This window comes from Phascolarctos cinereus, unplaced genomic scaffold (assembly GCF_003287225.1).
Source record: "Phascolarctos cinereus isolate Bilbo 61053 unplaced genomic scaffold, phaCin_HiC Scaffold_4;HRSCAF=312, whole genome shotgun sequence".
Classification (NCBI taxonomy): Eukaryota; Metazoa; Chordata; class Mammalia; order Diprotodontia; family Phascolarctidae; genus Phascolarctos; species Phascolarctos cinereus.
The window spans coordinates 439273938-439300976 of record NW_027555847.1 but is presented as its reverse complement, the minus strand read 5'-3'; positions in this window follow the sequence as shown (position 1 = coordinate 439300976).

The window sequence follows — 27039 nt, the reverse complement described above, 5'->3', positions numbered from 1 at the left end:
GTGCTATTTCCTTCCTACAAAGGTAGCTGGTAGTTGCAGCTCCTCTGGCCTTTAGGAAACACCTGATTGCAAAGCAAAGAGAGATTTCGCCCATTTGGCTGGGCTAACTCCAGAATAGCTGGAGTTTCTTATGGTATTGAAACTATCTGATATCAAGCAATCAAATATTTGTTAAATGCCTACTCTGTGCCAGAAATTGAGGATCTATATACAATGAATGAAACAGTTTGATGAAAAAAAGAGATCACTTTGTGCCAGAAGTTAGTTCACAGAGCAGGGACTAACTTTGTCATATCTTGGACCCTTTTGACTATCTCATGGAGCCTATGGACCTCTTTTCATAATAATATTTTAAAATGCATAAAATAAAATGCTTTTATTTATTAAAAATATTTGTATTTTTATAAAAATTATTTATATATATTTTATATACAAAAGGACTTTAAAAAAAATAGCAAATCAACCATATTGAAATAGTTATTAAAATGTAAAAAAAAATAGTTACAAGCTCTTAGCTTAGAACAATCTAGCTGTTAGCCTGTGCTAATACAACAAAGGAAACATTGTACCTCTCTCATAGCTCGCCAACTGACAGGTGGCTCTGGATTAAAAACATAATTCCCCAATCCCAGATGTTCTCTCACCAGTAGTATGTCAGTGGAATGTCAGAGCTGGAAGGGGTTTTAGGGATCATCTAGTCCCATCCTCTGTTGATTTATTGGTATGTTTTAGAGGAAGAAAATGAAGCCCCCTGCGAGTTAGGTGACTTGTCCAAAATACATTAAATAGTGTAAACTTTGATTCAAATCTGGATCTTCTGACTCTAGGTACTGACCACTGAGGGAACCCCCTTCTCACCTTCCATTTAGAAAAGACATTTCTCAAGCCTTACTTTTTTTTTTTTTATAAATAGGAGGAACTCAGGATGTTGGGAAGTGTTTGAACTGTTCATGGAGGCCGACAACACAATCTGTTCATAATCTCTGAGAACAAATGCCCTCCACTAGCCCTGAGCAGGGATCTCAAAGCCTCCTATTATTAATTCACAAGCGACACTGGAAGAATAACATTAGTTTGAGCAGGTCCCTGTGATCCTGATTGGATTGTTAGGAGGGTACCATATGTGTCCTGTTTCAGACGATGGCTGGTGAAAAGAATGGGGTGAGGGCCCAAGACCCTCCTTAAAAGGGTGGTGGGACTCAGGGTAGTCAAATGGCACTGCATGTTCCCTGCTCCAGCACTCAATGTTCAAAACAGAATGAAAATCAAAGGCAGCCTTGAAAGGAGAAGAGAAGGAAGGGCTATCACCAAAGAACACTATGCAACCAAGGGTGGGAGGGGGCTATTGCTAGTCTGGCAGGCTCTCTTCCCCAGCTTCCCTTCTTCCTTCCTATCATAGATGGGAGCATAGATTTAGATCGGGAAAAGGCCTTAGAGTATTGTACCCATATCAGCCTCATATCTTTCTTAGCATGACTTTTGGCATAACCTTTTTCCTCCTTCCCTGATTCAAGGTAGGCACGTCCAGGGCTGAAGCAAGGGGTCCATTTGCCCATCCTCTGTGTGGCAAGGACTGCACGGAAACAAGAGATTTGGATTCCATCAAACCATATAGTCTTACTCAGTGGATAGGATCTTGGAGCTGACCTGGGGCCAGGTCTTTGAAATCACAAAAGGTGATCTTCAGCAATTTTCCCCATAAGGAAGACTATGTACCAGTCAGTATTGGGCTGGTAGTTTGTTAATGAAGTTGGTTGCTTCTTACTCATGTGTTTATGGTTGTTGTTTTATGGTTTTATTTGATAACTTTTCCTTCCTTGGAAGGTCCTTGAACCTGCCAGTAGATTCAAAGTTCTTAGTTCTTATGTATACCATGAAAAGAAGGGGAACCTTCTTGTACTGAATGTCTTCAAACCCTGTGCATTCCCTGCCAAATATATTCTTTTCCTTTTCTGCTGTTCATTTGATCATAGGATCAGAAATTAAAAGTTGTAAGGTACCTTGAATATCATTCACTGGTGGGGATTAGCCCACCCCTGATTAGCCTATTCACCTTTTTTTGTGTCATGGGCCCCTCTGGCAGTCTGGCAAAGACTAGGGACCTGTTTTCAGAATAATGCTCTCATATGCATACAGTAAAATATATAAGATTACAAAGGAAACCAATCATATTGAAATACAGTTATCAAAGTATAAAAAAGGTTCATGGATGCTAGGTTAAGAGCCCACTCCAAGTCCACCTCTTTCATTTTCATTTTTGCCAAAGGAGAAATTGTCTAGTGAGAAGTTAAGCTGGGAGTTGACCTCAGGTTTTTTGACTCCCAATTCAGGGGTCTCTCTCCTACTCATATTTGTATTTCCCCAAAGTCTATGGGAGTAATGGAGGAAGGTCACATTAATGATTTCTAGGGTTCTGACTGCCCTTGCAATGACAAGGGACAGCTATGATTTCCTTTGAAAAATATCTCTAAGAGCCAGTTCAATAGATACCGAATAGAGTCTTTCCCTTTTCCCCTCCCCAATTCTCCTTTTCTCTCCCTCTTAACCAGCTAAGAAACAGAATTGTATTTTTTTTTCTCTTCTGGAAAACCTTCACTGATGTAATGCTAATTTGCCTCTGAGGAGAAAGTGTTATAATTTTGGAAGCTAGAATTTCTTTTGTGCTCCTTAGGATACATGTACCTAGCAGTAGCAGCAGCAGCAACAGCTGAGGTCTTTGGTAAATTTGACCTTTTTTGTTACAGGGGACATCTGATTATTGCCCACTTAACAATTCTGATTTGACATTTCATGGAAAATTCCCATTTTCCTCCAGCCTGTGTATGTTTCCTTTCTGAAGGAATGCTGTGAAGGACACCATGACAGTAAGGAATGACCGAGGAAGGTTCTTTGTGTATAGATCTCACTCTATTTCTTGGTAAAGGTTGTTTTTAAGGAGTCTGGGTGTATGGTCCCCAAGGCAAGGGTGAGGTTAGCAAAGTTTTCTCATCAGTTTCCATCTCCCAGAGACAAATCTGTCCTCCAATTGCCAGAGAGGCTGCACTAAACTTAAATTTAATTCTGTGAGGCAGAAACAGCAACAAACACTGGTCTGTTGGGAAGTCAAGTAATGGCTCTAGTGAGTATCTGTCAACTAATAAAGATTCTTCAAGTGTGATCCTGCCTGAGGGAGTTGGGGAGGAGCTGATTTTTCAAGGTCTCTTAGATTCAGTAATTCTGTGACAGCACCAATATTAACAGTGGACTGGCGTGGAAGCAATTCTAGAGAGTGAAAATAACAAGTGAAGAGAGAAGGCAACAGCATGGTTTTGATTTAGAAGGCATGTTCACAGGTATATGTGAATAAACCTTGTTATCTAGGATAGGGATAGTGAGTTTTTTACTTTTTTCTATTATGGGACACTGATTTTTTTTAAAATTCACAATTATAGCACCTCAGAACAACCCTATAATATTAATGTGTGTTGCCTATTTAGATGATATATATTTGCACAGGTTGTTTAAAAATGGCTCACAGAGATGCATGAAATGGTATCCCTGGAATCCCACTCACCTTTCTCAAAGGAAGATTTGATTCCTGACTGGAGGGGAGGAAGAAAAGGGGCCAAGAAGCTGGCCACTATTCTAGAGTACCAGACTACAGATATATTTATGCGTACTTCTAAATATTACTAGCCTAGAGAAAATGATTTTAGGTTCAAGTGGCTTCTTTGATTGCTCTTCATTAAAGAAGAAGGGGTGCATTTTATGTTTGAAAGCTTAGTCTCTTCCTGGGGCTATTAGGTGGCATAGTGGATAGAATGCTGGGCCTGGAGTCAGGAAGACCTGAGTTCAAATTGGGCCTCAGACACTTATGAGCTGTGTGACCCTAGGCAAGTTGCTTAACCCTGTTTGCCTCAGTTTCCTCATACAAAAAGAGCTAGAGAAGGAAATTACAAACCACTCCAGTATCTTTGCCCAGAAAATGCCAAATGGGATCATGAAGAGTCAGAAATGACTGAAATGACTAAACAACAAAAGTCCTTTCCCACAAAATGCTGGTAGCACAGAAGAACATCAGAAGTAGTGAAGGATAAATGAACCCATTTAGCCAAGCAGGTAGCAGACAGAAATGAGCAGGCAGATCAGAATATAGCAGATAACACACAGACAATACACATACTTCCACTGGTAGTAAGATATTTCAGTTCAGCTGAGAGAGTTCTTCTCAGCCAAGGGCAAATTCCCCTAAGTCTCAAGGCCGGCAAGATGGATATTAGGATGTTAGAGACAGGCAGATTTCCCCTACATGTTTGCCTTTTATCTTTCTCTGCAAGAGAGTCTGGAACCATGTGTGTCTTCCCTCAAAGCAGAAAGGAAGATGATCTCTCTTCTTAACATTATGAATCAACTCCATACCTCATGAAATATTAAGTCAGCATCTACCTACCAACTAAGAAAGTCTTATGCAAATGTAACAGCCTTGAATCTCAGGTTAAATTCATAATAATAAAACTAAAATTTCTATAGATCTTTAAAGTTAGCAAAATATTATTCCAATTTTACAGATGAAGAATATAAAGCTCAGAGAAATTAGGTGACTTACTCCTATATATAAATGACTTAACCTTTTTTAATATCAGGAAAATGAAGATAACAATGCTTGTACTGCCTTGCCTAACTGGGCTATTGTGAGGAAGATATTTTATAAAGCTTAAAGTGCTATAGAAATGTGAATCAATACTGTATAAATGACAGAATATTGCTTAATTGTATAATATGGATAGTGATAGACAAGAGAAAGGTGTGAGGAGATACCAGGAAAGAAAGTGAGGGTTAGGGACAAGTCAGGACAAGGAGATTGAGGGAAAGAGAGTGAATGACAGAGATGCTTGTATGTAGGGAGATACATATAGAAACAGAGCTATGAACACAGATATTCATATAGTAATATTTCCATCTTGGGGACATTTAGTATATTTCTGGCATAATTCTTTAGGCTACTGTATATTTTTGCAGCCATAGGCATACCAAGAATATGCCTCATGGTACTTACCCTTTAGCCATATTTAGCTAAATTATTGGCCAGATTTGTTCCATGGCTCAAAGATTTTTCCCCCTACAGAGCTGACCCAAGAAGTGATAGTATTTTCTTAGAAGCTTTGTATTTCACCATTCTAATTTCTCATAATTTGATACTTCTGACCATTCTCTTGTCTGGATTTTTTGTGAGACTGCTTTATTCTGGTTCTCTTTCAACCTGACAATTCTTTCTCAGTCTCATTTTTTCATTAATGAGCCATGTCATACCTAGGGTCACACAACTAGTGTCTGAGGCTAGATTTGAACTCTGGTCCTCCTGACTGCAGGGCCAGTGGCCAATTCTACTTTTTAAGGAGTTTTTTCCTTCATTGAATTTTTGTGCCTCTTCTTCCATTTGGCCAATTTGGCTTTTTAAGGCATTCTTCTCATTGGATTTTTGTACTTCTTTTACCATTTGGCCTCATCTATTTTTTAAGGAGTTATTTTCTTCAGTATTTTTTTGTGTCTTCTTTACCAAGCTGTTGACTCTTTTTTCATGATTTTCTTGCATCATTCTCATTTCTCTTTCCATTTTTCCTCTACCTCTCTCACTTGATTGTCAAAATCCTTTTCGAGTTCTTCTATGGCCTGGGACTAATTCATATTTTTTTTGGAGGCTTTGGATGTAGGAGCTTTGACTTTATTATCTTCTTCTGAGTGTGTGTTTTAATCTTTCCTGTCACCATAGTGACATAGTGTTGCTTCTATGGTCAAATTTTTTTTCTTTCTTTTTCTCATTTTCCCAGCCTATTACTTGACTTTTAACTCTTTGTTAAAGTAGGGCTCTGCTTCCAGGGTGGATGGAGCATTGTTCCAAACTTCAGGGGTTTTGTGCAGCTGTTTTCGGAGATACTTCCACGTACCTCTAGGTTTTCAGTTCTTTCAAGGTGGTATGATCTAAAGAGAGGTGTTTACTACTCTTTTGGCCTGTACTCTTGTCTGTGAGTGACTGCAAGCACTCTTTTTCTGCCCTGGAACTGCGGGGAGGGTGTTCCCTCCACTGTGACCCCAAGCTCTGCTATGTTAGAGCTCCTCCTTGTCCTGTGACTGCCACCCAGGACTGCAACCTGGATCTGAGTATGAGCAAAGCAACAGAGTTCTGCCTCAGTGCTAGCAAAAAGACCCCTGTAATCTCTTTCTTATCAGTTGTTCAACCACTTTACCGTCTGTGGTTTGAGAACTCTGGAAGCAACCACTGCCACTGTTGATTCAGTGACTCCCAAGGCCTGCTCCTAGTTTGCTGGGATTGGGTCTATGCTAACCCAGGTGCAACAGGGCTTTCCTGCTGACTTTCTAAGTAGTCTTTGGATGGAAAATTATTTCATCCCATCTTTTGTGGGTTCTACTGCTCCAGGAATTGTTTTATGGCATTATTTAAAGGTGTTCAGAGAGGTTTGGGGAAGAGCTCAAGCAAGTCACTGCCTTTTCTCTACCATCTTGGCTCTGCCCCCTCAAATCACCTTTTAAAGACAAATTCAGTTAAGCAGGAGCCAGGAAGACCTGAGGTCAAGTTCCTCCACTGACATAAACTGCCTATGTAACCTTTGATAAGTCATGTGGTCTCTTGGTGCTCTGGGGTCTAGGCAACTCTCTAAGACTCTCATTTGCAGAGAGGGTGCCATTGTGCTTTGATAAAGAAGCTTATCATAGAGGAGTTCTGTATATCAATAAAATCACAGATTCAGTACTTATCACTATCCTAGTTGAACATGGAGAGCTACCTTGAGGGGAGACCTTTGAATCACAAGTCAACACTGATGAAAAGACCCAGGGATATTATTATTTCATGGCGAGGAAACAGAGACACCCCCCCCCCCACCCGATAGCAACCCTGGAACACCAAGAAATAAATGCTGTGGAGGCAGGTCCTGCAGGAAGAATAAAAGTGTTCTATCTGGCAGCTTCCTGTTTTAAACTACTTATTCCTGCTAGCTAATACCAAGCTCAGTTGTTTTTACTGGCTGAAAGAACTGAAATGTTGACATTCCCTAAATATCAGGACCACAGGTCAAAATGCCATTTTTCACCCTAGTTAGAGCTCTGCTCAGTAGCATATCATACCATAGTCATCCTAGTACATAACCACTGTAGTTCATCTATATAAAAGACATTTCTCTATCTATAAAGAGGCCATTGAAATACAACACTCAATAATAGCTCAGTGTATTGCTGAAATAATTTTAAAGGTTCTATTGCAATAGAAGGCACATTGACTATGCGTGGGTATGCAGTATATGCGTGGGTATGCAGTATATCCCTATTTCCCTTTCAGAGATGTTGTTGTTCATATTATTTGTAATGTTATTTTGCCTAGTATGACTCATCATGTGATCAGCAGCATTAAGGTATCCTATAATCTTGGTGTTAAAAGTGACATTATAATTGCAGGAATAAAGATTTCATTGATTTGGAGAATTATTGTGTCAGAGGACTTCTCAGGGTTACTCTGAATATGTTGACATCTACTATTCCAAAGGATTTTTTAAAACCATTATTGAATTTGATGTAAAATTCTTCAACTCTTGAGAGCTTTGCTGCATTAAAGTAAATGGACCACTTGAGTAATCTGGCAAATTGGATGCACTCAAATGACATTTTTGTTGCTTTGAAGCTCTTTATCTCATAGCACTATAATAATAATTGACATTTGTATAATGCTTCAAGGTTTGCAAAACCTCCTCCATACATTATTTCATTTCAATAATAATAGTTCTCATTAATGAAGCTTATCTAGTTTACAAAGCACTTTCCTTGCAATAATCCTGTGAGACAGGTAAAGCAAATATTGCATTACTATGCCATTTTGCAGGTGAAGAAATGGAGGCTAAGGAATTTAATTGGCTTGCCTAAGATACCAGGGCTAGCAAGTTGTGAAGCTGGGACTCCATATACAGCACTCCTTCCACTGTACTGCCATGCCCATCATGGATCCAAATGACATGGCAAGTTTGCCCATTTTGGAGGGATTTTGTCTGATTATATTTCTTTTATTTTCATATTAAGCAGGAGGTAAGAGTTAGGTGCGAAGAGAAGGCATACTGTATTTGAAAGAGAAAGGATTCCCTGCAAAAATGGCTGCCTGAATAGAAAGCAAGACTGCCCAGCTCTCACATACCTACTCCAACAAAACCCTGAAGTTCTTTTCTGACCAAACACTGAAAAACCAGAGGAAGTTATTTCTTCTACTATAACTGTTAAAGTCAGCCTGTGAGCAATAGGAAAGGAGACTGCCCCACAAAGAAAAAGCCCATACCAAGTAGCCTTCCATCATGACCAGAGATAGTCTCAGGAAATGGCAGTGGACAGCAACAGGCACTGTCTAGCACTGAATGGCAGATTAAATCCTCTACATCATTGAATGTGAATTTTGCCCTCTCATTGATTACACTTAGTAATGCTTTGTTTTCTAGGAGATACAGAAGTCTCTATTGGCTCTAGGTAGAGTTTGTGTAACACTCTGTCCTTCACTTCAGGAGCTAACACCCTTCACCCTTCAAAAACTTGGATATACCTGAGTTCAAATCTGGCCTCAGACGCACGATACTCACTAGCTGTGTGACCCTGGGCAAGTCACTTAACCTCAATTGCCTTGCAAAAAACAAAAACAAACCCCCCAAAACAAAAACAAAAACAAAAAACCTTGAGTATAGACTGAAAAGTATAATTAACTTTAGAAGCATATTACTACTTGTACTCAACAAAATAGTAACATCCTTCCATAGGCCTTGGTGCTGTTGAATTTGTCCCTGAAAACTTCAGCAGCCTATCTAGGCACTGAACAGATGTTGCATATTGGAAGCTTAAACATTTATCCTCTTGGATATAACAGAATAAATTCTACGGTCCCCTTTAGCCCTAATATGTGGAGATCCCCTCATCCCCACCCCTACCCCAGACCCTCTCTCATCTAGGGGACTATACCTCTTTATCAAAGCATCACAAAATTGAGAGGGACTTTAGAGGTCATTTAGTCCAACCCAAGCCTGAGTAGGAATTTTCTCTAAATTATTCCCAGTATGTGGTCATCTAGCTTCTATCTGAAGATCCCTACTGACAGGGAACTCACCACTTCACAGCAGAGTCATAGCTATCAATTCTATCTACACTGAGCCAGCATCACAACACATGCCTGAGAATGCATTAAGACAAATTCAGTGCTTGGATGGGGTTGGGGTAGGGATGGGGGGATGGGTAGAGGAAAGAGAGACCTCTGAGAAATACCTTAGATCTCAAGATAAAAGGCCTGATGTGGGGAGAGAATCTGAGACCCTTCCTTATGGGACAGAAACAGAGACCACCAGGAACCCCCTAGATTAGGACACTCTGAGATACCACCTGGGAAGACTTGTAGAAGGAACATGGCATCTTGGGCCTGGGTGAAACTCACTTTGGGCATAGATGCTGTGGGGAGGAAGTATGCCGTTTGGTAGCTTACTATCATAATTAATTATTTGGCACATCCTAGGTGTTAGTGTACCAAACCCCCTCCAATGATCTTATATTTATTTCATATATATTTTATAAAATTTTTATACATGCATATTATCTCTCCTAATTATGTATAAGCACCTTCAGGGTAGAAGCTGTTTCATTTTTATCTTTGTACACACAGCACCTGGCCCAATGCCTGGCACTAGTAGGTGCTTAATAAGTGTTGATTGATTGAGTTCTTACTAGGTACTAAGGTGAGTTGTTTCTACCCACTAATGAACACAAATGCTCTCTGTGTCCTCCAACCCCCAGTTGCCCTAGTTATGGCTTTGCCTTCCTGGCGAGTCCATTTCTCTTTCAGACAACTCTAATTGCTAAAACCCTTTTTCTTACGTTGAACTAAAATCTGCCTCTGAGCATCTTCTCTCTGTTGTTCTTAGTTCTCCAAAACGAACCCTCCAAATCCTTCTTTCATGATCGTGGACACTCACCTCAAGATTGTCGATGACCTTCCTAAAATGTGCTGCCTAGAACTGAACATAGAGAGCCCAGTACCCAGGGAAGCAGAGGAAGATTCTAGAGAGCAGCAGCAAGGTGGAATGAGCTTCCCAGATCCCATTTGGGAAGCGTACTTTCTCTTATGTCCTCAAGTCTTCTGTTCTTATATTTGTCTCCTTCTGGGTGCTAAGTGAATCCAGCCTTGCCTCTCCCATTCTCTCTTCTATCCTGCTTCTTACCAAAGCAGGTGAGAGTTTGTAGGGAAATAACAGGTGATTTGAGAGAACAGTGGCAAGATGAAACAGGGTTTCATTATTAGATTTTTTTTCTTTTATCCTGGTGTTCTCTCTGCTTGTGTTTTATCTGCTTCTACTGCCAAATAAATTAATCCTTGGATTCCAATTGAGGCCAGAGAGTTTAGGGTCCAGAAAAGTGGAAAGAAGTACCTGGCTCTCAATGGTGTCTTACATGTTTTACAAATTGGCAGTTTGGGACAGTAGTTATCTTGAGGTTTAGTTAAGGGGGTATGATAAAGAAGAAAGGATTGTAAAACTCTTCAAGCAATCAGGGAGGAAATGGAGAGTTTTTCAGTGATCTATAGACGATGCACTTTAGGTTTCTCCCAGTATCATGTAACACACAGGCATACATGCGTATGTATATACCTATACATATATGTATACATACATACACATATGTATGTATACCCATACACACATTACCAGTTGGTTCCATTGTAGAGGAGAAAATGAAAGCGGTGGAAGCATGTATTACTGTTCTTCCAGGTTACTTGGGAGAATGTAGGCTCCTTTAGGGCAAAGTGGCCTCATTTCTGCATTTCTATTCCCAGAACCTAGCAAATGGTAGATGCTTAACAAAATCCTGTTGATTTATTAAATGAAGTGTTCTTGACAGACTGTAAGGAATGAATGAATGAAAAAGCATTTATTAAGCACTTACTATATGCTAAGCACTGTACTAAGTGCTGGAGATATAGCTAAAAACATGAGCTTCTTAAGAAGCTCATACTCTAATTAGAAGAGACAACATCTATGAAAGAGTTTGCCTGCAGGGCAGATGCAGAGACTTGGAAGTCCTAAGTCCACCAGTGGGTGGATGGCAAAACTCAGGCATCACTAGGGTATCAGATGACAGTGTCCAAGCATCTGGAGGACATAGCTACAGGGCATATGGTAAGCCCAAGGGGACTTTCGGAGGTAGAGGCAAGGCAGATGGCAAGGTCTGGTGGTCTCTCACTGGAAGACTTGTAAGAATTAGTTCATGGAGGAAATGAAGAAGAAAGCAGAATACTCAAAGAGGGAAAACTCACCAGTGTCAGGAAGTTGCCTGGGGAAAGGATTGTGATGCAGAGAAGGACAGGAAAAAGGAGCACTGAACTTGTAGTGATAGAGTAGGTAAGGTTCCTTCTAGAGATGGAGGAACTAGACCATCTCTGGAGGATGCAGCATCTTATGCTTCTAAGAAAGGTGATGTGAATACATAGGTGCTGTCAAGTGAGCAGTCATTCAATAATGAAACATTATCTCAGAACTGGAATGGAACTCAGAGGCCATCTATCCTAAACTGTATCTGAGCAAGAATCCCTTCTGTAAAATATCCAACAAGTGATTATATATTTTTCCTTGGAGATATCCACTTCAGGAGAATCTATTATCTCTCTAAGGGCAGCTAGGTGGCTGCCCTTAGAGTGGAAGGCTTGAATGACCTCGAACACTTAGTAGCTGTTAAGCCTGGTCAAGTCACAGCCTCTGCCTGCCTCAGTTCTCCAAATTGTAAAATGGAGATAACAGTAGCACCTTGCTTCCAGGATCGTTGTGAGGATAAAATGAGATAATTGTGAAGAACTTAGTATAGCGCCTGGCACATAGTAGGTGCTTAATAAATACATGTTTCCTTACTTTCCAAGACAGTCCATTATTTTTTTTTTGTATAGCACTACTTGTTAAGAAGTTTTTTCCTGATTTCAAATCTAGACTTGGCTCTTTGCAACTTCTACACAGGGCTCCTAGTTAGAATAAGCTGAATCCCTCTTCAATGTAATAGTCTTCCAAGTATTGAAGAGAACGATCATGTTTGACCCATAAGTATTCCCTTTTCCAGGCTGATCAAACCCTATTCCTTTCATCAATCATTACATGGTGTGGTTACCAGGCCTTTCACTGTTTTGGCTGTCTTCTGGATGCTCCCTAGTTTAGCTGTACCATTCCTATTATGTGGCATCCAGAACTGAATATAGTGTTCCAGTTGGAGGCAATTAGGGTTAAGTGACTTGCCCAGGGTCACACAGCTAATAAGCACTTGAGGCTGGATTTGAATTCAGGTCCTCCTGACTCCAGGGCCAGTGTTCTATCCATGCCTAGCTTCCCCTCCAGATGTAGTCTTAACAGGGCTATCACCTCCCTGTTATTAGATGTTATTTCTCTCTTAAAGTACCCTAAGATTGCATTAGTTTTGTTGGTTGTCATGTCACATGAACTCATATTGAGATTGTTGTACATAAAAACTATCACCTCTTCTTCATATGAAGTACTGCCTAGCTACAACTTCTCCATCTTATACTTGTGATCTTGATTTAAACAACAACAACAACAACACTCAAATGCAAGCTTTTACATTTACCCCTATTACATTTTGTCTTGCCTCATTCAATTTAACGTTCTCATGTATCAAGGTATTTTTGAATCTTGGCTTTGTCATCAATTATTTTACCTATCCCTCCCAGCTTTGTGTCTTCTATAAATTTGTGCGCTCTCTCTCTCTCTCTCTCTCTCTCTCTGTATATATGTATGTGTGTGTATGACTTTTTTATTTATTGATAAAAACAGGGAGCCAATGTGGAATAATGTGACGAATACTGGATTTGTAGTCAAGAAGACTTCTGTTCAAATCCTGCCCCTTCTTGTTTATTATCTGCATGACCTGGGGCAAATCATTAAATCAAGTCAACAAGATTTTATCAGAAGAAAGGGAATAATGTTCCAGGTACTATACAAAGCACTTTTAAATGAGTATTATCTCATTTTATGCTCACAACAACTCTGGTTAGTGTCTGAGGCTGAATTTGAACTTTGTTCTTCCTGATTCCAGACCCAGCTCTATCCACTTCACCCTCAGGTGTCTGCTTACTTATTAAGCACTTAATAAGTGCCAGACATAGCGCTATGCACTGAGGATACAAATATGATAAAAAAAAAAGAGTCCTTGCCCTCAAGGAGCTTACATTCAAATGAAGAAAGAAAGACGTATAAAAGGAAGCTGAGAAAGAAGTTTGATGAGTCCAAAGTGGATCCTAGAGAGGAATGGATGAGTGCATGTGAGGGGCCTGGGCATGTCCTTAAAATGGAGGTTATGGGAGAGACTGATGAGGTAGAGAAAGGTGCCCCAGAGCAGAGGCATCCTACAGGTTAAGAAGGCTGCTGGAGAATGCTGAAGAAAGATTTTTTAAAAGTCTGGAGAGGTATGGAGTGAGGAAACTCAGCTCATCTGTAAAATTAAGGGATCAGACTCAATGGCTTCTAAGCTTCCTTCTGGCTCTAAATATGTGATCCCATGTTAAACTGCTCCACTTTACAAGCTGACATCAGTCCATTAGCTCTTTGGGCTCAGTTAATTATCTAGTTCTGAAATGATTTGATCTCAGCACTCTCCATCCTTTCCCCAGTGACTTTGTCAAGTCAATTGCTAAAATCTCAGTAGATTATATCTGTAGCAATAAAACATGGACATGTTGAGCTTGAGATGTCTCTCGAACATCCAGTTTGAAAATATGGGGCAGGCAGTTGCTGATATGAGACTAATGTATTCAAAAGAGAGACTTGGGCCTCAGATATGTTTATGTGTGTGTGTATACACACACATATATACATATATGTTATGTAAACATACATACATATACATACATACATATATCTATGGATAGGTAGATAAAAGAGATGATAGTTAAACCGATAGACCAAAGAAAGAGATAGAGACAGAGAAAGACACACAGAGAAATTGTATTATATACAGCAGGGGTTCTTAACTTTTTGTTTGTTATAGACCTTTGTTTGGCAGTCTGGCAAAGCCTATGGACCCTTTCTCAGAATAATGTTTTTAAATGCATAAAATAAACTATATAAGATCAGAAACCAATTATATTGATATATGTTTATATATAATATAAAAAATATACACTGTATATACAGATGTATCTGTATATATACATATACGTATATAGATATAATTCTCAGACCTCAGGTTAAAAACCCTTGTAAGTAGGGAAAGAAGAGGCCCAGAGCCTTGGGGAACCTCCATAGTTAGGAGATGGAGAAGGAGAAGTGAAAGAAACAGAAAGAGATAGGTCTATAACTATAACCTAACCTGCTGCCTAAATGCAAGTCATCATTATTCTTCTTTTTATTATACTCTACATGAACACTGAAAGTAATCTCAGTGCCAATGAAAGACTCATCAGCTACTTTTAGGCATGAAAGACCCAGCACTGCTCTGGGTGTCAGGAAAGCCAGGTTCTAGACCGGGTTCTGTCATGACCTTGGCTGTGTAGCCTTGTACTAGTCCCTTAGCTTCCCTGGGCTATTTTTTCATCTGTAGGATGGGGTGTGAGGGTTAGATGACCTCTAAAAGTCTTTCAAGTTCTAACATTCCATGATTCTTTCTAGTTCCCTAAGGAGGCTATGTGTTACCATCCTCAGCTCTGACATCAGGCCCAGAGTTCTTTGCTTTTTCACTAAGCACAGTTTCTCGAGTGAATCTCATTAGCCTTGCTAACCTTGCAGAGATGAAAACAGCTCCATTAAAAAAAGAAAAAAGCTCTCTCTGTATTGCTTCTCTTATATATCTAAGCAAACACCAGCATCTAGATATATATATATTTTTCATTCAGCTTGGTGGAAATTCAGTGAACTTTTCCCCTTTGCCCTCTGTTTATTTTCATGTCTTACTGTGTTTCAATGTACAACCAAGATGTTAATGTTTTCTGTCTAATAAACAGGACATCTGTAACCTCCCCACCTAATGTTCTCAATCAGCTTGGCTATTAGCTAGCAGAGAACTAGTTTGAACCATTGGACCCAAGGTCACTTTCACTGTTCATTCATTTGCATTCCCCCAAATAATGCAATGTAAATGTCCCCTTGGAAAGCCCACTGCTCTTAATATATCATTGCTTTCCTTCTGACATCTAGGACAAATCATACAACCTGCCAAGTGCCCTGCTAAATTAATTACTCCCATTCACATTTGGTGACCTCTGTGTTCCTAGGGCATATGAGAATGCCCTATATTTACACCTGCAGTAACCATAGTAATATATTTATATAGCACTTTACGGTTTATAAAGTACTTTTCTTACAGTCCTCAGGGTGCTAAAAAAAAATTACCTGGCTGCTGAATAGCCTGGGCTGCTGATGAGACCTGAGGCTTGCAGGAGGAAGAGTTTTATTCTAAACTGGCATTGGTTGGAAGCTCCCAATATGGCAATACCACTTACTAAATTGGTATTGCCTTGTCTTCTCATGTTGTCAGAAGAAGCCACTTCAGAGGTGAAGGGGACCTGTTTATACAACTCAGCTGGAGGCACTGCTTCTGCTCCTGATGCTGATGGTGTAGGCTTTCACTCCTGGTTAACTAATAGTTACCTTTGAGATGAAAGAGACAGAATAAATGCCATATTTATTATTGTATCTCCTTTCCTAAATCTCACCTATCTCACCTGGCAATTATTGTAACTGCCTCCTAATTGGTTTCCCTGCCTCCCAGCTGCCTCCTCTCCAATTCTTCCTCCACACAGCTGTCAAAAGGATTTTCTTAAAGTAGAGGTCTTAGCAGTTTACTCCCCTGCTCAATAAACTTCAGTGGCTCCCTGTGACCTCCTGGATCAAATACAAATTTCGCTGGCATTTATAGACATTACAACCTGGCTCCTACCTACCTTTCCAGGTTTGTTTCATATTGCTTCCATTTACACACTCCACAGTCTAGCCACTAGAAATCTTACAGCTCTTTACATTCAATATTCCATCTCCTGTCTCAATGCTAATGCCTGGATATACTCTCTCCTTACATCTGCCTCTTGGAATCTCTAATTTCCTTTAAAGTATAGATCAAATATCCTACTATATACATATCCATTTATACATATGCCCTGTATTTGTATATACATACACATATGCATTATAAATATATAATATATGCAACATACATGTGTATATATATATATATATTTATATAGATACATATATGTATATTTATATGGTAATACTTAATGCAGCACCTACTATGGAGTCCCTCACCCAAACTCTAACTTGAACTGGCAAGCTGTCCTCAGAATAGTTGACTACTACCTCTCTCAGGATTTAGGGATACTATGGAGGGTTGATGGGGTTTCTGGCATTGTTGCTTATGAGCCCATACTGGTATTCATTCCATTATTAATCAAACAGTTGAAACACATTAGTTTTTAGAAAAAAGATTTACTGAGAAAGTATAATAAGAATAAAGGTATAAAATATTTCCCCTAAACAAGATACACTGTGTTTCTGCACACAAGTCTTTGGAAAGAACGGGCTTGAATTTAGAGTATGTAATGTTTGTGAGACAAATGTGGTGACAAAGGCAAAACTCACAGCTCCTGATTAGCGAAAGACATTTTTGTCCCTTTGTATAGTCCTCATTAAATTCCTGTCAGGTGTAATTGCTTCTGGAATCCAAAGATTAGTGTATTTCTAGATTCCATAGCTAGCATTTTCTTTACCATAAGAGGTCACATTCCTTGAAGCTGCTTTTTCCCTTGTGTATCTATATGTGTTGATGTTTGTTTTAGTTATGTCTTTTGCTGTTCCCAGGAGGATGTATTGTCTGATACTGGTTCAGTCTCTCCAATAATGTGGTAAGTTGTGAGAGTGTGTGAGCAAAATGAATATTTTCTTATTATATTAATAACCAATTTGCTATATGGGATCCAAAGATCCTTTCTTTTTGTTTGTTCATTCAAGTCTAGCCTCTCAGGACATTTCTGACCCTGCCCAAAAATTTACCCTACCCAGATCATCTTATCTTGGTGGAATTCTTACTGTAACCCCACCATTGTTCTACTCAGGTATGACTGGACAAAGAATAGATTCTTTTGTATAGATTGCTGGAGGGGGAATGATCTGGGAAAGTGCTGACGTGATCAGAGCTAGTATCCAGCCCCTCATTAGAAAAAAATACCCACCAGGCATTATAATATTCATTCTCTCATTAGTTGTTAACCAATCAGAGTTGATATTTACCTTTGGGGACTCCCCCTTTTCCAAAAGTATTTAAACATTCAACAGCCTCCATGAGAGGTCTTTCGTTTCCAAGAGAATCACTGACCTCAATTTATCGATTATCTGCTAGTCTAATTAATAAATTGATTATTAATTACCCAGAAACTATGTCTCTCAGACTTTTCATTCTTCTTGGGGGAGGGCAGTAACACTCCTTGTGAGTTCCCTCTCCTATCTTTCCTTATTGCCTTTCTGTACAGAACTAAGGGTCTACCCCCTCAAGGAGCTCCTATCTTGAGTCCTCTTCGTTATAACTGTTTTGCTGCCAGAGTAAGTCCATTGCTGAAATTCTACTGTTATTTAAAACTTCCGGTGGGCATGGTTAGCTTATTTGGTCAGCCTTTAATACTATTCCTATTTTGACCCAATTAAAAAATGGGATAAGCATAAATCTTAGTTTCACACATTTAAAAGAGTGTGACCACTCATACTCTTAACACCTTATAATTACATTAATTGGGGGTAGAGGTGGAATTCCACCTATATCATTTGATGTCTGCCAGTTATCTAACCCAATAGAATGTACATTCTTTGAGGGTAAGGATTATACCATTTCTGTTTTTATATCCCCAGAATTTAGCGCAATACTGGCACATTGTTACGCATAATAAACAAATTTGTATGTTTATTATCATTCATCATTTATTTATCATTTATTATTATACATGCATAACAAACATAGGCATAAAAAACATAATAAATGTTTGTTAATTGATTTATTCTCCCAGCCCATAATTTAAAAAAAAAATAAATTACTTCCTCTTCATATACTTTGAACCTTTATTTATTGGGAAATGACTCTTGTAGATTTGAATCAGTTCTTTGTCTAGCTCTTGATTTAAAGAGTAAATGGAATTTCTTTTCCCTGTATATTTCCTCCCTGTAGGATGACCTTCTTTATCAGTGTAATTTCTGTTTCAAAAGTTTCTTTTGTAAAAGTTGTAGAAGCCACTGCTGTTTCTTTAAAAGCAGAGGTACTAAAAGTTAGCAACTGTTCCTATCACTCTCTACAATGTTTCTTCCTATGGAGTGAGGGAGAACATGGAAGTTTTTCTTTGATCTATGAGGCTCTAAGAGGAATCAGAGGAGAAGACAGAAAAAAAACTTTCTGACTATAACTGTTATTTTGTAAAGAAACATAATAAAGAGAATTTTGTGAGGAATGAGTTTGGACAGAGACTGTTCAGAATGATGACTTGAGAGAAAATGAAGATACTAGTCTGCTGTCAAGTCTGGAGTGAGAGAGAGAGAGAGAAAAAAAGATGATGGTCAGATATTCTTTCCTGACAAAAACTATTTTAACCTTTATTTTATAAAGAGGATAAAGAGCATTTTTAAGAAGGGACTTTTATTTGCTATCTTGAAAGAATTAAATAGAATGGAACTATGTTCTCAGGAACGAAACCATTTGCAGTTACAATGATGGATTGAAATGACTCTAGTCATGATCTTTCTTATACCTGAACTATGGTAAGTAATGATCTATGTGTAAGGGTATGTGGGGCATCAGCCGAGACAACTACCCCACTCCAATTAAAGTAATGCGATGCTGTGCCCTTATACCTTAACTAAGTGAGAACATGTCTTTACCAATCAAAGACCTTAGACTAAGTACAAAAGTCCTGGAAATCCGTGGGATGAATTAGTGGGTAGGATGTTTGGTTTTAGTGAAGGACTTGGTAATAAATGGTCTGTGAGGCTTCTATAAATATCAGGAAGCTAATTGGAATCAGAGATTCACAGTGTTTTATGGTGGACGAGGGAGGGATAGAGGGGAGAGACAGAAAAAGAAAGGGAGACAGACTGGGAAAGGGGGAGAGGGAGAAGGGTAAAGGAAAAGAGAGAGAGAAATAAAGAGAGAGAAAAAGGGGGAGAGGTACAGAGAAGAAGAGAGAGAGAGAAAGAGAGGAGACAGAGAGAGAGAGAGAGAGAGAGAGAGAGAGAGAGAGAGAGAGAGAGAGAGAGAGAGAGAGAGAGAGAGATTTGATTCTCACTACACTACAACCTTGTGAGGTAGGCACTTTTATCTCAGTTTTACAGTTGAGTATCTGAGGCAGACAATGCTTACTTAAGTGACTTGCCCAACATCACATAGCTAGTAAGTGTCTGAGTCTGGATTTGAAGTCAGGTCTTCTTACTCTAAATGTTTTGCCACTTGACTGCCTAGGAATAATGTGAGACTTTATGGAGACAGTAATATCTGAAAGGGACTTTAAGGAATAACTAGACATTCTGCAAGTGAAGATAGGGAGGGAGAGTCTTTCAAGGCACAGGGGCAGGAGGGCACAGCATCTCTTTAGGGGACATAGAGTACATCAGCTCAGCCGCAGCTTAGAGTCTGTGGAAAATAATAATATGAAATAAATAAGGAAGGGTAAGGTGATGATAGACTGCAGGGAACCTTGAATGACAGACAAATGAGTTTGAACTTTACATGTATAGCAATAGGGGACAACAGATCATTCCTGAGCAGAGCAGTAGTATGCTTAGATCAATGCACCAGAATGATTAGTCTAGATGCTGGATAAAGGACAGATCGGATGAAGGAGGAGATGAAGGTGGTAAGACCTGTTAGACAGCTTTTGAAATTTTCCAGGTGGGTAGTAATACAGCCTTGTACAGTGGAGGTGGCAGTGGGAAAGCAGGAGAGATGATGGATGGGAAACATGTATACTTGGTAACTGACTGGATAGGAGAGGTGAGGAAGAAGGAAGAGTCAAAGGTGTCAATCATGTAAGAATGAGCAAGTATTGGTTCTATGAAGAGCAGTTTTGTTGTTGTTTCTGACTCTTTGTGACCCCATCAGGGTTTTTTTTTTGTTTGTTTTTTTGGACAAAGATACTGGAGTGGTTTGCCATTTCTTTCTCCAGCTCATTTTACAGATGCAGAAACTGAGGTAAACAGGGTTAAGTGATTTGCCCAGAGTCACACAGCTAGTAAGCATCTGAGGTCATATTTGAATTTAGAAAGATGAGTCTTCCTGACTCCAGGCCCAGCACCATCCATTGTGCAACCTTACCCATAAAAAGCAATAGCAAAATCAAAAGGAGAAATGCAGTTTTGGACAAGTAAGGGACAAGTAGAAGACAAGTATTCCACTGCTTATACCTGTCCCTTGGGGAGCTCTCACTTCAGAGCTCAAAGTTGCCTCCTACTTAATGTTCTCTTCATCTTGCAACCATTGTGTTTTAGGCAAAGTGTCATGAGGTCATCATAGAACATTATAGCTTGAAGGGAGAGCATGGTACAGTTGAAAGAGTGCTGGATATGACCTCAGAAGATCTGGGTTCAAATCTCAGCTTGGCCACTGCCTACCTATGTGATGTTGTACTAGGTGATCTCCAAGTTCCCTTCTTGGACCATTCTTTTCCCACCAGCTTGCACTACTTGGACTGGACTCTACCATGCCATCAAGAAATCTCATCATTAGGAAATTCATCACCATGCAGGACTATATCAACTTTGACAGGCACACCTCATCAGTACCCTCTGTCCCTCTGATTGGAGGCCTGGGTGGGTGGGGCAAAAAACTCCCCCTCCCCCAAGCTTCTATTTAAGGGGGACTTTCAGGCCAGATACCTCTTGATGTACCACTAATTTGCACTTCAGACTAGACTAGACTCCATTATGCCCCTGTGCCTGGATACCTCTCCCCCTGCTTTTTAGCTTCCTTTATAGTGTTGTTTTCACCCATTAGATTGTAAACTCCTTGATCTTTTTCATATTTGAAACCCCAGCACTTAGCACAGTGCCTGGCATATAGTTGAAGCTTAATAAATGTTTTATTGACTGATTGACCTTCTTGCTCTAAATCTATGAGTATGGGTACCTCTGAAAGAGAACTTCCTCAGTTTTATAGGTAGGAACACTGAGTCTTAGAGTGACTAGTCCAAGGTTACATGGCGACTTAAAAGTAGATATCCAAAAGTCTTGGCTACTCTTCAGACATTATAACAGTCAGTTTACCTCTTGCTCCCAGTGCCAAATATACTTCTTTGGATATACTGGGTAAAAATGGACTTTATCTCACTTTTCTATGGGTTCTCTACCCATAATATATACCATGGTAATGAGGGTGACAACAAAGGTGACATTATATCCTTTACCTTAGGGACAGAGAGAAAGAAATTTAGTTCAAAGGTGGAATGGAACAGGGCTGAACTTAAAGGTAAATGGAGTAAGTAGTATTATATGTGATAGGGTCTGAGAGACAATGGGAAGGTTTGAACATATGCTCTTGAAGTGTGTGTATAACATATTGACTAAAACTTTTCTCAGTGACTGGAGAAACCCAGGGCATCATGAAAGCATGGGGCATTTGGAGGATTGTACTGAAGAAAAAAAGGGTACAAAATGGTGGCTATTAGAGATGGGCTTTTATTTCAGGGACATTCATTTTACCATATTACCTGAATCCATTCTCCTCTTGTGTTAGTTCTGAGCTTAGCTCGTCCACTTATGGTGCCTGTCCAAGACATGCAATCATTAGATGAACTCTATACAACTGTTTACCATAGTATGGACAAAGGTCTTCTTCATCCACTTGGTTTTTCCTGTGTGAATGGTTAGGCTAAAATTTTTTGGAATGATTATATATCTTATTTAGGAGGCTATGAAGAGTTTGATGCAATCTGTACAATGTCATATATGTCTGAATAACATTACCATCTATATGGCATCACTTTTTCATTTGGATTCTATGCTAGATCTCCATAACAATGGTGAACACCATTATCTTTTAAGTAATGTTGTATAATCTTGACTAATCAATTAGTGGGGAGTGTTTTGTAGGAGAGTCATTAAGGCAGTATTTTAGCTTTGAATGAAGGCCATATTCTGAGAACTCAGTTCAATTTTTCTCCAATTTGTCATTATCAAGAGATATCTGAGAGAAAACAAAAAGAATGTGCCAAATCCTATGAAAATTAGTTGATAAAATTCACATTTGTTGATCATTTACTGAGCACTTGTGTGAGAGCTACTGTAGGAGTACCAAGCTCCGGTGCTTGCCCTGAAAAGTCTTACGATATAGCTATAAAGATAAGACATTAATTCAACAAATGAGTAGAAAATGATCCTAAGGTGTTATAAAAATATGAAGAAATTCTTTCATATCTCTGTTTCAAACTCATTAACTTTGTTAAGTGACTTTGAAATTATAGTACAAAATATATGTGTAAGTTTGGAGGGAGTACAAAACGAGGAATAATCAGTGTAGGATGAGGTCAATAGGAAAGATTCAAAAGGAGGTGAATTCAATTTAGAGAATATTCAGATTGACAGAGAAAGGGAAAGCATTTTAGGTGGGTGGAACAGTCCAGAGGAAGGCAAGAAAACGCATCATAAGCAAGGGTGATGATAAAGATATTGTCTTGATTAGAATGGAGGAGACACTCTAAGGAGAGAGAAAATAGGAAATCAGGGTGAGGTCAGTTGAGATAGCATCTTGGAGATTAACTCAATTTTGATACTTAGCACCTTCTCAGCACCAACCCCTGCCCTCTACTTTGATTGGAAGGCTGGAGAGTAGAGCAGTAAACTCCTCCCAAAGCTTTCTTTTACGGAAGGCTCAGAACTTTCCAGCAAACTCCTCATTTTCCATCACCTGTTCTGTTTCCTTTCAGCTCCAATAACATCAAGCCCCACACCTTTTTCCTTTTGTGTATGCCCCTTCACCCCAGACTATAAACTCCTTGAAGGCAGGAACTGTCATTCTTTTTTTTTTTTAAATTTTTCAGTGTATAGCACCAAGCCTAGCACTTAGTAGGCCCTTAATAAATATTTTTTGCCAATGGCTATGATTTGAATACCTGACTAACAATAACATTTGACATACACATAGGATTTTGAGTTTGAAAAGCATCTCACATATATTATTTCAATTACTCTCCAAAACAACCTTGTAAATTAAGCACTCAGTATAGGGACGATTGTCTTCACTTCACAAACAAGGAACCTGAGGTTCAGAGAGATTAAGTGGTAACACAAGTGGTAAGAATCGGTAGTAGATTTTAACTGCCAATCTTGACTGACTCCAGGCCTGACCCTCTTTCCACTACAATGTGTTGACTCTTGAGTTTGGACTTGATCTGATAGGGCAATAAGGAGTTATTATGTATTTCTTGAGCAGAGATTATGATGATAAAAGTCTGAGGGAAGCCATTCATTTGCTCACGCATTATTCAATCAAAAATATTTAGTGAATATCTACTCAGTAAGGCACAATTGGAAGTGCTATGAGGGATATAAAGATGAGTAAGGCACCGTTCTCTATTCTCTAGTAACTGACAGTTTAGTTAGAGAAATAAAATAGCACACAACTAACTATATACAAGGTGCTTTTTTTGTCTAACTAGGTAAATATTAATAGACATGATCCACATAAATAAGAGCTCTTTAGGGGTTTTTAATAATTATAATATAAACAATAATAAATAAGATATAAGTAAATAAAGCTATAATAAATATGTGCTAAATATTATCAGATAAATAGAATGCAGGGCTATAAGAGTTTATAGGAGAAAAATTTTGATCCTCTAAAAAAGTCTCAGGGACCCCCAAGGGTCCCTGGACCACATTTTGAGAACCATTGATGTGGAGGAAAACGTGGCTTATGTAGAGTACTTTATTGAGCTGACATAGCTCTGGCTAGCAGCTAGGGGGAGCAACTGCAGATAACTTGAATTCCAGTTTTCCCAAAGAAAGACAAGACATTATATTTAAAAAGACAAACCTCGCTCTCCTATCCATATGATGTTCAGAGGCATCTCTCTTCCCTTTTCTTTCTTCCAAATATTACTCTAACATCAGTCCAGATGTCCTGTCTCTGTTGTTAATCCTAATATCTTTGGCATATATTAATATAGTCCTACACAGTGGGGAAATTCTTCTATTGTGCTGGTAATCATCTTGCATTTGAATTCTCCTTTTCAGTCTGCTAATCAGCAACCTAATCACAGTGCTTAGGATACATTGGTAGGGAGAGACACAAATGAATGGAAGCTGAATAGGAATCTGTTGCAGTAATGCAAGGTGGGGACAATAGAAACCTAATAAATGGTGATCTCAGTTGGAATGGAAAAGAGGTGACAAATCTAAGGAACAATGTGAAGTAAAAGGTGAGGGTAAGACTTCCAGGCTTGGGTGACTCGGAGAATCTAGAAATCATTAATACAGCTATTGAAATTGGGAAAAAAAAAAGCTCTCTGGGGAAGAAGATAAATCCAACTTGGGACATACTAAGTTTAAGGTGTGGGACAACATTTTTAGAGATGTTTAGCAGTGTTTAGCAGGCAGAAAATGTGAATTGGAGATGAGAAGAAAAATTAGAGCTGAAAGTACTTATTGGGAACTATCAGTATAAATGTGTAGATATGATTGTTGAAACAGTTAAAGTATATGAGATCAGGTGGGGAGAGAGAGAGAGAGAGAGTAACAGAAACACAGAGACAGACAGAGCAGACAGAAAGAGAGAGGGAGAGAAAGAAACAGAGAAACAGACACACACACACACACACACACACAGAAGAATGGGGAAGAAGAAGAAGGAATGAGAGGGGTCAAGAAAAGGGAAACATCATAACCTTAGCATAGGAGTCCCTAGCAGTCCTTCAAGGAACTGAAAGAAAAGAGCAAAGGAGAGAGAAAGAGAGATAGAGAGTGAAATATAGACAGCGAGGCAAGTAGAGAGAGAGAAATGGAGAGAAAGAGAGAAACAGACCAAGAGGCAGTGGCACAGAGAGATAGAGACAGAGAAAGGGATATAGAGAGAGAGCTATAGAGACAAGGAGAGCAAGACAGAGAGAGCAAGAGGCAGAAAGAGGCAGAGAAATTCAGAGACAGAGCAATAGAGAGAGATACAATAACACAGAGAGAGAGAGAGAGAGAGAGAGAGAGAGAGAGAGAGAGAGAGAGAGAGAGAGAGAGAGAGAGAGAGAGAGAGAGAGAGGAGAGAAGAGAGAGACAATGGGGAAGAAGAAGAGGAAATGAAAGGGGTCAAGAAAAGAGAAATATCACAACCTTCCAGAACATTTACATTTAGGGGACTAAAGTAATAAGAGCCAGTGAAGTAAAAGGAAAAAGAATCTATGTAGGAGAAAGACTAGGGTAACACAGTTCCAAAGAAAAGTACAGGAAAAGATAATTTTAGGAAAGGGATAATCAATAGTGATGAATTCTGCAGAGGTCTAAGTGGATTTCAACTACTTACACACCTTGTTTAAAACCTTCTGTGATCCCAAAGAGGGGTCACAAGAAAGAGGAGTCACAAGAAAGAGGATGGTACCCATACCATACATATGTATGTATGCATGTGTGTATGTATATATAGACACAAATTATTCATAGCAGCTATAGTATATATATATTTGTGGTGCAAATAGCTAGAAACTAAAGGCGTGTTCATCGATTGGGAAATGGTTAAATATATTATGGTATATGAATATAATGTAAGGTTATTGTATTATAAGAAATGATGAAACGGACAATTTCAGAGAAACTTGGGAAGACTTATATGAACTGATGCAGAGTGAATCAGAACAGTACTAGGAAGAACAGCTTATTTAATAACAACAACACTGATGAAAAATGCTATCTACCCCCAGGAAAGAAACTGATAGAGTCTGAATGCAGATCAAAGCATAATTTTTTAAACTTAATTTTTCTTTCTTTTTTTTTTAGGGGGGTGTTTTCTTTCACAACATGACTAACATGGAAATATGTTTTTCATGACTGCTCATATACAACCTATATCAAATTGCTTGCCTTCTCAATGATGAGGGAGAGAGGAAGGAGAGAGGGAGGAAGAGAATTTGGAACTCAAAATTTTAAAAAAAGCTAATGTTAAAATTATTTTTATTTGTAATTGGAAAATAAAAATTAATAACAACAACACCGGGAGGAGAAATAACTTTGAAAGACTTAGGACCTCTGATCAATGAAGTCACCATTTGCACTGGCCATTTCTGGAGGACTGATGTTGGATGGAGCATGCTAGTGACCTTGTGATACAGAGATGGTGGACTCAAGGTGCCAAATGAGATATACATTTTGGGACATGGTCAATGTGGGAATTTGGTTAGCCTGACCACCATCTCTCTCTCTCTCTCTCTCTCTCTCTGTGTATATATGTATGTGTGTGTATACACACACACACACACACACACACACACACACACACACACACATATAGGTGTATGCTTTTTTTTTTTATAAGGCCTTTATTTTTCTTCTTTTCAGTTTGCAAAAGTGGAACAAAGCTGAGAGACAATAGATACTTATTAATTGAAAAAACAAAATAAAAGTGCATGAAAAAATGACAATTGGGTTCAAATATGTTTAAAATGAGCAAAGGGGAAAAATTTGATTCCTTTAAGAAAAAAAATTGGTCCCTGAATTAGTTGTAAAACTGTAAGACTTAGTAAGAAACTACTCAGTGGTTATAAAGTATTAATAAAGAACAGGCCTGAGGATGTGGCATAGAAACATTGCTAGAGGTAACATTTTTCTGATTTTGGAAATTTATTACAGGGGAATCATCCTGGATAAATTCCTTTTTTTTTCTTCTGCTGGTGGTTTTAATCATGAGGAGAAAGATTGTTACTGTCATAATCAGAGCAGGAAACCCCCCTCAAGCTGCCACTGTACTTAAAAGCTAATTAGCAGAGTTAAAGAGTCAAATTTACCTTTTGGGCAGGTAGCTTGTTATAGATTTGCTTGC